Consider the following 12,915-nt stretch of genomic DNA (forward strand, 5'->3'; position numbering starts at 1 on the left):
ATTTTATAAATTTATTACAAGTATTTCACAACAAGTAATTTATTACAAGTATTTCACAAGTAATTTTGTACAACAGATGTTTTCCCCTCATCCTTGTCCATTTAACAGTTGTCCTCTATGATGAGTTACTTCATTCTATGTTCCCAGTAATTGCAGGCCAGGCAAACCGAGTAAGGTTGCTGAGCCATTGTAACCAACCTCTTTACCTCTCCACTGGCCTCCAGCAAGCAGCAATTCCCCTTAATCTCCTATTCTTCTCCCTGTAAAACATTTCAATAGGTTTTTTTTTTTGCTTTTTTGTTTTGTTTTGTTTTGTTTTTTTGAGACAGAGTCACTCTGTCGCCCAGGCTGGAGTTCAGTGGCGTGATCTCGGCTCACTGCAACCTCCGCCTCCCAGGTTCAAGTGATTCTCCTGCCTCAGCCTCCTGAGTAGCAGGGATTACAGGCACCCGCCACCACACCCAGCTAATTTTTATATTTTTGGTAGAGATGAGGGTTTCACCATATTGGTCAGGCTGGTCTCGAACTCCTGACCTCATGATCCGCCCACCTCAGCCTCCCAAAGTGCTGCGATTACAGGCATGAGCCACCGCGCCCAGCTCTCAATAGGTTTTTTAAAAACAAACTCATAAGTTATTTACTAAATACATACACGTTAAGTCCAGAAGAAGGCACTGGGTAAAGGTATTGTCTGTGTAATACAAATTCGCAGTCCAGGGCAGTCTTCCTCAGGAAGCCATATTTGCAGCACTTCAAAGCAAAGACTGAGCCATGCAGGCTTCAGTTCCCATCCTGATCCCTCCATGCATGAGCTGCACAACTCAGGAAAGACACCGTATCTCTGAACTTCACCTCCAGCCACTGGAAAATGGAGTATAATAGCAGTAGTTACTTCTCATGATGTTTGTAAAGGTTAAATGCAATAGGTGCAACTATAGCTCTAAGTTCTGTGCCCATACACAGTAAAATGTTTGATAAGAATTTATGAAGTATACTAATAAATAATTATTTGTATTATTATTATGTAAGAGGAAGAAAAAGCAGCAGCAATATAAAAATCAATCATCACTCTTGAAGTGGGGAGATTAAATTTTAAACTGCACCCTTTCACTAACAAACTGTGAGTAGGAAAAAAACTGCTTAAGAATTTGATCACAGTCTGAGCAACATAGCAAGACTCTGTCTCTACAAAAAATTTAAAAATTAGCCAGGTGTGGTGGTGCATGTCTGTAGTTCTACCTACTCAAGAGGCTAAGGTGGGAGGATCCCGTGAGCCCAGGAGTTCAAAGTTGCAGTGAGTCACGATCATGCCACTGCACTCCAGCCTAGGTGACAGAGTGAGACTCTGTATCCAAAGGGGGAAAAAAAATGATCATCAAGAATTTGATTTTCTTTCTCCAAAAATCAAAGCTTTTACCAGTTCTTCATATCACATTTCCACCACGCCCAGCTAATTTTTTTATTTTTATATTTTTTTAGTAGAGATGGTGTTTCACCATATTGGGCAGGCTGGTCTTGAACCCCTGGCCTCAGGAATTCAAGAACTCGATCTCCCAAAGTGCTGGGATTACAGGCATGAGCCACCACACCCAGCCTAATTTTTGTATTTTTAGTAGAGATGACGTTTCACCATGTTGGCCAGGCTGGTCTCAAACTCCTGACCTCAAGTGATCCGCCTGCCTCGGACTCCCAAAGTGCTGGGATTACAGGCATGAGCCACCTCACCCAGCCCCTACAACTTTCCTTACAGTCTGTTGTACACATTTCCTTGTCGGTGGTGCATGAGGCAATGAGGAAGCAGGCGCTGAGGCCGATCTGGGGTCATGTGGGCAGGAAAAAGCCAGGAGCCAAAGGACAGGAGATTGGTAAGGAGAAAATGAAATAAAAGAGCTAATACGAATTATGAGTTAAAAAGGCAGGAGAGAATAGAAGCTCTAACAGGAATCCTAGAAAGTACTGGGGAGGGCACTAGACAGACAACATGTGATGGGATGAAAGCTTCAGTTATGCTGTTTGGAACAGATGTTAAAGAACAATAGGAAAGCTAGAGGACTCGGGGATGCTATGACTACAATTGTTAATTCACATATCTGCTACTAACTTAAAATTTTATGCAACTGTTCACTTACATTTGGTCAGATCTAATTACAAAATGTTAGCTAAGAATCATCAGTTAGGAAGTTAAAATTTACAAGGATATTTTACTTAAAACATGTGGACCAGGTGATTATTTGATCAAAACTCTTACATTTAAATAAGTGCAAAAGTACAAATCAGTAACTATTTTAAAATATCATATAATACATTAAAAGCATGCCAGGCGTGGTGGCTCACACCTATAATCCCAGCACTTTGGGAGGCTGAGGCTGGAGGATCGCTTTAGCCCAGGAGTTCGAGACCAGCTTGGGCAAGTCTCTACAAAATTTAAAAATTAGCCAGGTGTGGTGGTGTGCACCTTTAGTCCCAGCTACTCAAGAAACTTGAGGCAGAAGGATCACTTGAGCTCAGGAATTCAAGGCAGTGAGCTGTGATCACGCCATCACACTCCAGCCTGGGCAATAGCAAGACCCTGCCTCAAAAAAATAAAATAAAAACTAATATGCATATATATGTGTGTGTGTATATACATGTATTTGTGTGTGTGTGTGTGTGTGTGTATATATATATATATAGAGAGAGAGAGAGAGAAAGCAAAATTGATGAAAATTGCTGTAGGAATCAGCCTAAATCAATGCAAATTTCAGTTTTGCTGCTTTGTGTGAGTTGGAAAACTCACTTAAGCTGGGGAACTTCCATAAGTCTTATCTGTCAGTGAGTACAAGGAAGCCCTGGTCTGTCAGGCTGGACATACACAACCTTCACACCTGACCCCACCATTCAATCATCAGTGGGCTCTCTCCATTACTGAAGCTGCCATCTCTCCAGCCCTCTTGGATTTTTTTGGAATCTCCAAAATCGTCTGTGGATTTTTTTTAACTTGAACATCCCTTAAGAGTCTGGGCCTGGCTCATTCATTCAGTTTCTGCAGCTCCTTCACTCCACCCCTCCCCACTGCCTTGGACGTGGACTTCCTACTGCAGACACCATTCCTTCCACGGCACCTGCTCATGCCCAAGAAGCCCAGCCTCAGGAAGTAGACAAGATTTTGACAATAACACCCACCACTAGGTTCCCATGATAATCAAATGAAATCATGTCTACAGAAGTTTTGTATAAAAATAAGGCTTTAGAACATGATTTTGTATTAGTCGTCACAAAAAGATGCCTAAATACCCCATGTTTTATATTAAGTCCTTCCAGCTTGGATTTAAATATATATATGCTAATCTAGATAGTGTGCTTTCAGTTGCTATTTCTCTTGTGATGACATTCTCAACAGAATCCTCCTTAACTAAGATTTTAGCACCTTAGTCCAGGACATAAGTTCTACTAGATGGTTCCCGGTGCCAAGTCATTTGGTAGCTGTAACTGAGCAACCCATCATCCCTGAGGTTTGTGTAAAGTTGATGTACTGGGGTATTCTAAGTAAGAAACAGAATTTTGCCAATCATTGAAAGTTAAAATAGCTGAGCATGGTGGCTCATGCCTGTAATCCCAGCATTTTGGGAGGCTGAAGGAGGCGGATCACTTGAGCCCAAGAGTTTAAGACCAGTCTGGGAAACATGTCAAAACCCTGTCTCTATAAAAAACACGAAAATTAGCAGGGCATGGTGGCATATGCCTATGGTCCCAGCTACTCAGGAGGCTGCATTAGGAGGATTATTTGAGCCCCGGGAGGCGGAGGTAAGGTGAACTGAGATCTCACCACTGCACTCCAGCCTGGGTGATAGAGTGAGACTCTGTCTCAAAAAAAACAAAAAAAAAGGTTAAAATTATTTTAAAATTGTCAAGACATTTAGTATTAAATTCATTACTGAAGAAAGAAATAGTCAGCATAGCATTTGTGGAGGGCAGTTACGAGCACTCTCTGGGAAACTAAGTCTATTCTCACAGACTCTGGTTAGCCGGTTTCATTAAGGCTGTCTTTCCTACCCAAACACTGTCCCGTCTGTCAGTTACAGTCACTGGCTGACTCAGCCACAAAAGCTCCCTGTCATTTCTGGACAGGATTCCGACAGCTTCCAGAGCATCAATTCTGTCACTAACACTTATTTCTCTCCAACCTACATAAGATTATATTAACTTAACCAGGCTAGAGACCTTCTTGTTCTGTTAAGATCAACCTTTAGGCCAGACCTGTCCTCGCTCTGAGTTTTTCTGCAGGGTCCACTTCAAGGCCTCTCCTTCCTGCTCCCTCTCAGCTGCCTCAGTCAGTGACTCAGTTCGTGGTAGTCACGCTCAAGAACACACAAAAAAAAAGTTTCCCTCAGTTAACACTCCATTAGCTTTGGAGGTGGATTACTTTAGAGGTGTGCTTCTGCTAAATTATAACTGGCACATTCAGGTCAATTTCCCCTCCTCTATCTATTCTGACATATTTCTCTCTGGGGCAGTAAGAACTGCCACTTCTCTCCCAGAACCACCCGCTGTGCAGAGAATTCCTCAGCCAGGTGACTGCCAGAGCTGCCCAGGTTGGGGAGCATTCCAAACTATCTCCCTTGAAGAACACTCATGCTTCCAAGTGTCCCTCATGTATGTCATGAAAACTCACGCTGAAGATGCATCATGGTTATTTTCCACACAGAGGATACCCCGGGACCTTTCACTGATTTCTGTAGAAATAACACAATATGCGTTAGTGTTTGTTAATAATAATTAAGCTCAGTGAACTAGTCCATATAGGATATCATGTAAAATTGACTGGACTTGGAAACTAACTGGAAATGGAGATGAGAGAGGTTTTACGTAAGGTTGAGTAGAGTGAGGAGGCAGGTGGTGAAGCCTTTACATGAAAATGGAATTTCACGAGTGGGAGCAGGATGGGAGAGGGATTGAAAGGTGGAGGAGCAGAGGAATAGCAGGGAATGAAATTGATTTTAGATATGTTGTGTTTGAGATATCTACAAAATAAGAATTGAGAACTGAAATGTAAAAGAAAGGTAGAGGCTGGAGAAACTGATTTAAGAATGATCATCATAAGAGATTATTCCTGAAGCCAGGGAAGTAGTTGAGCATTGCAGAAAAAAGAAGACAGAGGAAGAAAAGAGAAAGCTAATCTGTAAGACATGTTGCCATGCTTCTTTTGTCTGTCCCCTTTTGGGCACAAGTCTATTTATGGAAGAATGAGTAAGTGTTGTGACTAGAGAGAGCTTAGGATGGATGGAGATACAGAGCACGGTACAAGAACAAGACTGAGGAGGACACATTTCAGTTAAGGAAGTCCTTATTTTCTCAGCTTTATCATTAGAAGTTAAGCCATTCTCTTAACACTAACCAGGAATTCAGTAGTAAATTAATTCCCAGAATATGAATCAGTCAGCATAGCAATTGTGGAGAGAAATTGCAAGCACTTTATGCTAAGTCTACTCTCATACCCAGTAAAATACACAAGTCCTGCTAAAACTGTCTGCATCACCCATGCCCCCACAAACTTATTTATTCACACTGGACAAGGAAGCTTAGTAATCTACTAGAGAGATCTAGAAAACAAAACTCTACTCTGTCTGTGGTTAGACAATAAAAACCCAATTTATTTTTTTTCTACAAGATCTCAGAAAACTCCACCTAAAATTTTGCATGCAAGCATTGATTTGTTCAATCAAAATCATTATTTTCCCCATGATAACAAAATCTGGATTGGAAATGTTAACTTTCACTTTAAAGTTATTCAACTGTACTCGATACTAGCACCAAGGAACATGGTTTCTACCTGCTATTATATCAATCATACTGTAAATTTCTAGAATTATAACAGTCTTTTGTCTAGGTTAAGTCTGTACTAGTATTGCCCAATAAAAAACACAGATTACTGGTTCAGTAATCTGTGTTTCATCTCACTGGACACTCAAGGTTCTCCCACATGGGACTTTTGCCAAGCCCTACAACAATTCGGTAAAGTCTCACTGAAAATTGCTATTCTGTGCATCTCCTTTTGTTAACATGACTATAACAGAAAAGAAGAGAATGAAATACAGGCATGAGGCCAGGCACGGTGGCTCACGCCTGTTATCCCGGCACTTTGGGAGGCTGAGACAGATGGATCACCTAAGGTCAGGAGTTGAAAACCAGCCTGGCCAACATGGTGAAACCCCATCTCTACCAAAAATACAAAAATTAGCCAGACGTGGTGGTGGGCTCCTGTAATTTCAGCTACTTGGGAGACTGAGGTGGGAGGATCACTTGAGCCTGGGAGGTTGAGGTTGAAGTGAACCGACATTGTGCCACTGCATTCCAGCCTGGGTGACAAAGTGAGACCCTGTCTCAAAAAAAAAGAAAAGAAATACAGACATCAGATACATCTATTGTTTTTCTTGCCCTCCTCTCTGCTTCATCTTCTCTCTCCTTGAATCTGACCCACTCACACTCCCAGATTTTCTTACTGGGCTGGTTTGTTATTAATAGTTTCAGGCTCAGCTGTTTAGCATAGAGACTCCTAAACACAACTCTTTTTTTTCTCTCTCTCTCACACAACCTGATGATGGACAGTCCTGAGAGTCAGCAGCTCTGCTCCCTGAGATCATGCAGGGACCCACATTCTTTCTACCTTCTTGTCCCCACTATATCCACAAGTTGCTGTTTACATACCCATTTTCAAAGCTAGCTAACCACCACCATGGCCTGCAAAAGGAGGAAGGAGAAAGTGGAGGTAGCACATTTCACTTCTGCTCACCCCCCACTGGCCAGAGGTTGGGAAATATAGTCCCTAGCCAGACAGCCTGTGCTCACCGAAATTAAGAGGTATATAGGGGTTTTTTAACTGAAGGAAGAAGGAGTGAACGGACTTTGCAAGACAATGAGCAATCTCTACAGCAGCTAGTTCAGATTTAGGCTTAGAAATGCCAGGCTCAGCTGGGCACGGTGGCTCACACCTATAATCCCAGCACTTTAGGAGGCCAAGGCAGGTGGATCGCTTGAACCCAGGAATTCGACACCAGCCTGGGCAACATGGCGAAACCCCATCTCTACAAAAAATACAAAACTTATCTGGGCACAGTGACGCACACCTGTAGCCCCAAGTGAGAATCGCACCTCAGCCCCCTGATCCCCGAGAACAGGGGCCCGAGTACAGAGGACAGGGGTCCAAGTACAGGGGTCAGCAGGCCAAATACAGAGGTCAAGGGGCCGAGTACAGGGTTCAGGGGGCCAAGTACAGTGGTCAGGGGGCTGAGGTGCAAGGATCACTTGAGCCCAGGAGGCAGAGGTTACAGTGAGCTAAGATTGCACAACTGCACTCCGGTCTGGGTGACAGAGTGAGAAACTGTCTCAAAAAAAAAAAAAAGAAAATGCCAGGCTCACCCAGTCAGATCACAAAGACATAGACATTTTTCATATTAGATCTTTGAGAAGCCTCAGCTATGGGTGCAGTATTAATCATGTCTCCAGGAAAGATATTATGTCTCGGGTATTGTGCCAAATACTTTATATACATGAACTCATATAACCCTCACAGCAAACATGGGATGTGGATACCCTCACAGCAAACATGGGATGTGGATACCACCATTCTCATTTTAGAGATAAGAAAAGATGTATTTGGAGTGGTAAGGCAACTTTCCCAAGCTCAGACAGCTAAGTGGCAGCATCACGGGACAGGGTAGAGGGAGGTGGTAGATTTGAAATAAACTAGACAATTGGGCAAAGCTTAAAGCTAATAGGAGTGGGATTGAAAGTCAGGCCTCCATGAGGTACTACAGTGTGGACCAGGAACCAAGGACAATGGCAGAAGGCCATTCAGCTTGAATGACCCATGATGCCAGGATTAAATAAATAAGCCCTGGCCTGATTCTCACTAAGACACTGAGCAAGGGATGTGCTTACCCAGGGGCCCACCAAACCCTGAATCTAGTAGTAACTCACCTCTTCTGCCCCAGCTCACTGGGTGGGGAAACTCCTGCATGGTGCTATGATCAGTTTCCACATTTCAGAACCAGGAAGGGACTCTGCCCCTATTCAGTCATTCAGCACATGTACTGGGTGCCATCCTTTGATCAGACCTTGGGAATATAGAGGTAAACAAGAACAGAATCATGCCTTCTCTCACAGAATGCATGGAAGAGAAAGCAGACACTAGATATTGTGCTCACAGTAACGGGTAGCAAATGTTGTGGTAGGGAAAGTGCTGGGCCATGGCCTTTCTGATGTGAAGAGAGAGGTGCCCTCCAACAGGGGGGAGGGGCCCATTCACAACCAGGAGAGAGGGATCGTTTCACAACCAGCAGGGAGAAGCCCATTCATAGCCAGGAGGGAGGTGTCCATTCACAACCAGGAGAGGGGCACTTCATCAGGAGGAAGGGGCCCATTTATAACAAGGAGGAAACGGTCCATTCACAACCAGGAGGGAAAGCCCATTCTTTCCAGAGAACTAAAGGAGAATGGTTTAAGCAAGTGGCCAGGAAGACTGTAAAGACTGAGAACAAGGATGAGCTGAGACAATAACCAGAGAAGTATTCTGTGTAGACCACAGAACACAAGTACTGCTGCTTTAAGCCACTGTTCTATGGTTGCAAAAAGAAGATGGCATAAGAGTTTTTAAAAGGACCCAATAATCAAATTATTGTACCACTGACTTTCTTCTTGAAACCTCATTTCCAAGATCCTGACTCTGATTTATTTTAATTTGATCTTTTATCAAGGACTATCTTTTTCTGGTGACCCTTGCCTCCCTGGTATTGATGCTTTCATTTAATCCCTTCAGCTTCACGGATCTGATTCCTTTCCCCTACCACTTTTTCCTGGGGCAACCAGTGCTTATGACAGACAACATCCTCTAAGCAAACAGTTGCTACAAAATGTTAGTGACAATCACTACTGCTGATGAAAGTAAACTACAAGAATATTTGTATCATCAGTCTAACTGTCAGAGGCGTTCGAAAAAGAGCAACTCCATCTTGAATATGGGCTGGGTAAATTAAGGCTGAGACCTACTGGGCTACACTCCCAGAGGGTTAAACATCCTAAGTCACAGGATAAGGTAGGAGGTCTGCACAAGATACAGGTCATGAAGACCTTCTGATAAAACAGGTTGCAGTAAAGAAGCTGGCCAAAACCCACCAAAACCAAGATGGCAATGAGAGTGACCTCTGCTCTCCTCACTGCTACATACTCCCACTAGCGCCATGACAGTTTACAAATGCCATGGCAACAGCAAGAAGTTACCCTATATGACCTAAAAAGGGAGGCATAAGTAATCCACCCCTTGTTTAACATATAATAAAGAAATAACCATAAAAATGGGCAACCTGGGCCAGGCGCAGTGGCTCACACCTATAATCCCAGCAGGTTGGGAGGCCGAGGCAGGCGGATCACCTGAGGTCAGGAGTTTCAGACCAGCCTGGCCGACACAGTGAAACCACATCTCTACTAAAAATACAAAAATTAGCCGGGTGTGGTGGTGGGCGCCTGTAACCCCAGCTACTTGGGAGGCTGAGGCAGGAGGATCACTTGAACTCGGGAGGCAGAGGTTGCAGTGAGCCGAGATCACACCACTGAACTCCAGCCCAGGCAACGGTGCGAGACTCCATTTCAAAAAAAAAAATGGGCAACCTGCAGCACTTGAGCTGCTCTGCCTATGAAGTACCCATTCTTTTATTCCTTTACTTTCTTAATAAACTTACTTTCACTTTATGGACTCGCCTCAAATTGTTTCTTGCATGAGATCCAAGAATCTTCTCCTGGGGTCTGGACTAGTACCTTTTTCCAGTAACACAACTATAGCACTCCTTGAACACTTTCAGTTTAAAGTATCTTTCCCACATGTTCTTAGGATCAGAAACATACACTATTGTAAAGGAGAATTAAGTGACATAATGAACAGTGTTGGTGTCATTACCCACACGAGCTAAGAATGCAGGCTGTTAGGTAAAGAATGGGGAAGACAGCCAGGCTCAGTGGCTCACTCCTGTAATCCTAGCACTTTGGGAGGCTAAGGCAGGCGGATCATTTGAGGTCAGGAGTTTAAGACCAGCCTGGCCAACATGGTGAAACCCCATCTCTACTGAAAATACAAAAAATTAGCCTAGCGTGGTGGCGGACGCCTGTAATCCCAGCTACTCAGGAGGCTGAAGCAGGAGGATGGCTTGTACCCAGGAGGCAGAGGTTGCAGTGAGCCGAGATCGTGCCACTGCACTCCAGCCGGGGCGACAGAGCGAGCTCCGTCTCCAAAAAATAAAAATAAAGAACGGGGAAGGCTACATAGTGTGTGTCCTGGAGTGTGGACCCTCATTATTGACTAGGTCCAGAATTAACTCAGTTCAAAGAGCAATGACAGAACAAAAAACCCCTTGGCAAAAAGTAAAAAACAGCAAAAAATTTAAGAAGCAGTGTTTGCAACTTCAGAGGGTGCTAAGATTTGAATATTTGTCACCTCCAAAAACTCATGTTAAAATTTAATCTCCAATTGGCAGTATTATCAGGTTGGGCCTTTAAGAGGTAATTGAGCCATGAGGGGTCTGCTCTCATGAATGGACTTGTCCACTCATGGATTAATGGGCATCATGGGAGTAGGACTGTTGGCTTTATAGGAAGAAGAGAGAAGAGAACCAGCACTCTCAGCCCCTCACCGTGCAATGCTCTGCACCACCTTGAGACTCTGCACAGAGTCCCCACCAGCGGAAAGCCCTCACCGGATGTAGCCCCTTGACCTTGGATTTCTCAGCCTCCGTAATACAAGAAATAAATTTCTTTAATTTGTAATTTACCCAGTCTCGGGTATTCTGTTATAAGCAACAGAAAATGGGCTAAAACAGAGAAGTAAGTTCTCCATTTTGGGGTACTTTACACCTCGGACTGTGTTGCTGTATACACCACAAATATTTCATCCCACAAGTACTTATTGAACACCTACTATGTACCACACCATCTGATGGGTACTGAAAATGACACAATAACAGATGCAGTTCTTGCCATGTGGACAGGTAGACATTCAAATAAATCTATGATCGTAAACTGTGATAAAGGCTATGGAGGAAAGTTAAAGAGTTTGATGAACAGTTTGAAATGACAGTAATTTAGATTAAGAAGCCAGGGAAAGCATCTATGGAGAAAACATTGAAGCCCAAAATAAATAGGAACAGGCCAACAAAGTGACAGGAAGTGAGAATGGTGGAGAGCATTGAACACAGATGAACACAGAATTAGACGACCTGGGCTCCCGCAGAGGGGAGCAAGGCTCCTGTATTCTGCAGCACCTTCGCTCCCTGGGCTGCAGCAACCCAAGAGGGCTATAAAAGATCCTTTTCTAGGCCGGGGGCAGTGGCTCACACCTGTAATCCCAGCACTTTGGGAGGCCGAGGCTGGTGGATTACCCGAGGTCAGGAGTTCGAGACCAGCCTGGCCAACACGGGGAAACCCTGTCTCTACTAAAAATACAAAAAAAAAAAAAAATTAGTCAAGCGTAGTGTGCATGCCTGTTGTCACAGGTACTTGGGAGGCTGAGGCAGGAGAATCACTTGAACCCAATAAAGGGAGGTTGCAGTGAGCCAAGATCGTACCACTGCACTCCAGCCTGGACGACAGAGCAAGACTCTGTTTCAAAAAAACAAAAAATTAGCCAGGCATGGTGGCATACACCTATAGGCCCAGCTACTCAGGAGGCTGAGGCAGGAGAATCACTTGTACCCAGGAGACAGAGGTTGCAGTAAGCCGAGAGCATGCCACTGCACTCCAGCCTGGGCAACAGAGTGAGACTCCGTCTCAAAAAAAAAAAAAAGATCCGCTTCTCAACCCAGGTCACCAGACCTTCAGAGGTAAGTTGTTCTCTGCCTTTAGAGACAAGATAGGAGGAAAGAAGTTACAAACAATTTGAATTCTGACTGTGAGGTTGTCATTAAGTCAATCCTTGAACTCTCAGGTAGAATTAATCGTTAGATATTCTGAGTTCCCATAATGTTTTGACTGCATTTTTCTGTCTCACTGCTGCTGTATTATAATTACATCTTTACACATTTTTCTCCATTTTAGCTTTTGAGGTTATAGAGCATAGAAATATGTTACTTCTATTTATACTCCTGGAGTCTAGCACACTGCCTGGAAAAGAGTAGCTACTCTATAAATGTAAAATAAATAAATGCTTGAAAAAACGAATCAATTCATCAATCAGTTGTTAGGCTCTATAGAATTTTTTTTATAATTCGAGTTGATATAGGTTTACATACATTATGTATTTTTATGTGAAAGTGTCTAAAGATAATAGTTTAATAAGAAATAGCTTCTTTATTGAATGTTTCTCAAAATCTTAATGAAAGAAAAGATAATGGAAAAATATGCTGACCCAACCATTGGGTATGCTACTAGTTATTTTCTTAAAGAAATGTCAGTGCAGGCCGGGCACGGTGGCTCACACCTGTAATCTCAGCACTTTGGGAGGCCAAGGCGGGTGGATCACTTGAGGCCAGGAGTTCGAGACCAGCCTGGCCAACATGGTGAAACCCCATCTCCACCAAAAATACAAAAATTAGCAGGGCATGGTGGTGCATACTTGTAATCCCAGCTACTCAGGAGGCTGAGGCAGGAGGATGGCTTGAACCTAGGAGGTGGAGGTTGCAGTGAGCTGAGATCGTGCCACTGCACTCCAGCCTGGGCAACAGAGCTGGACTGTCTCTAAAAAAAAAAAGAAATGTCAGTGGATTATGAAGGTAAGTCAGCTGAAGATACAGAGCCCTCCACATCACCACCTGACTCCAAAAATAAATGCATCCAGCTGCAAAAAAGCAAGTCAGCACTGAGTTCTTTTGTGCACTCATTGAAAATCTGATGATTTTGACTAAGAAAAGACTTATATTCCAAACTAATAGCCTATGAATGCAATTATTCACGAAA

The 12,915-nt window shown here is 43.5% G+C and overlaps 1 long non-coding RNA gene across 1 annotated transcript in view; it reads right to left on the reverse strand.

The window, feature by feature from the left end:
• Nucleotides 1–285: 285 nt before the first annotated feature.
• The window catches only part of LOC129043108 (uncharacterized), a 36,870-nt gene continuing 24,240 nt past the window's right edge, over nucleotides 286–12,915 (reverse strand). The window contains exons 2-5 of the long non-coding RNA XR_008504298.2: nucleotides 7,957–8,093; nucleotides 4,648–6,355; nucleotides 3,806–3,839; nucleotides 286–861 (exon numbers count right to left, since the gene is read on the reverse strand). This is a non-coding gene — a long non-coding RNA (uncharacterized LOC129043108). The remainder of the gene's footprint in view (nucleotides 862–3,805; nucleotides 3,840–4,647; nucleotides 6,356–7,956; nucleotides 8,094–12,915) is intronic.

The sequence above is a fragment of the Pongo pygmaeus genome, chromosome 7, assembly GCF_028885625.2.
Source record: "Pongo pygmaeus isolate AG05252 chromosome 7, NHGRI_mPonPyg2-v2.0_pri, whole genome shotgun sequence".
Taxonomy (NCBI): domain Eukaryota; kingdom Metazoa; phylum Chordata; class Mammalia; order Primates; family Hominidae; genus Pongo; species Pongo pygmaeus.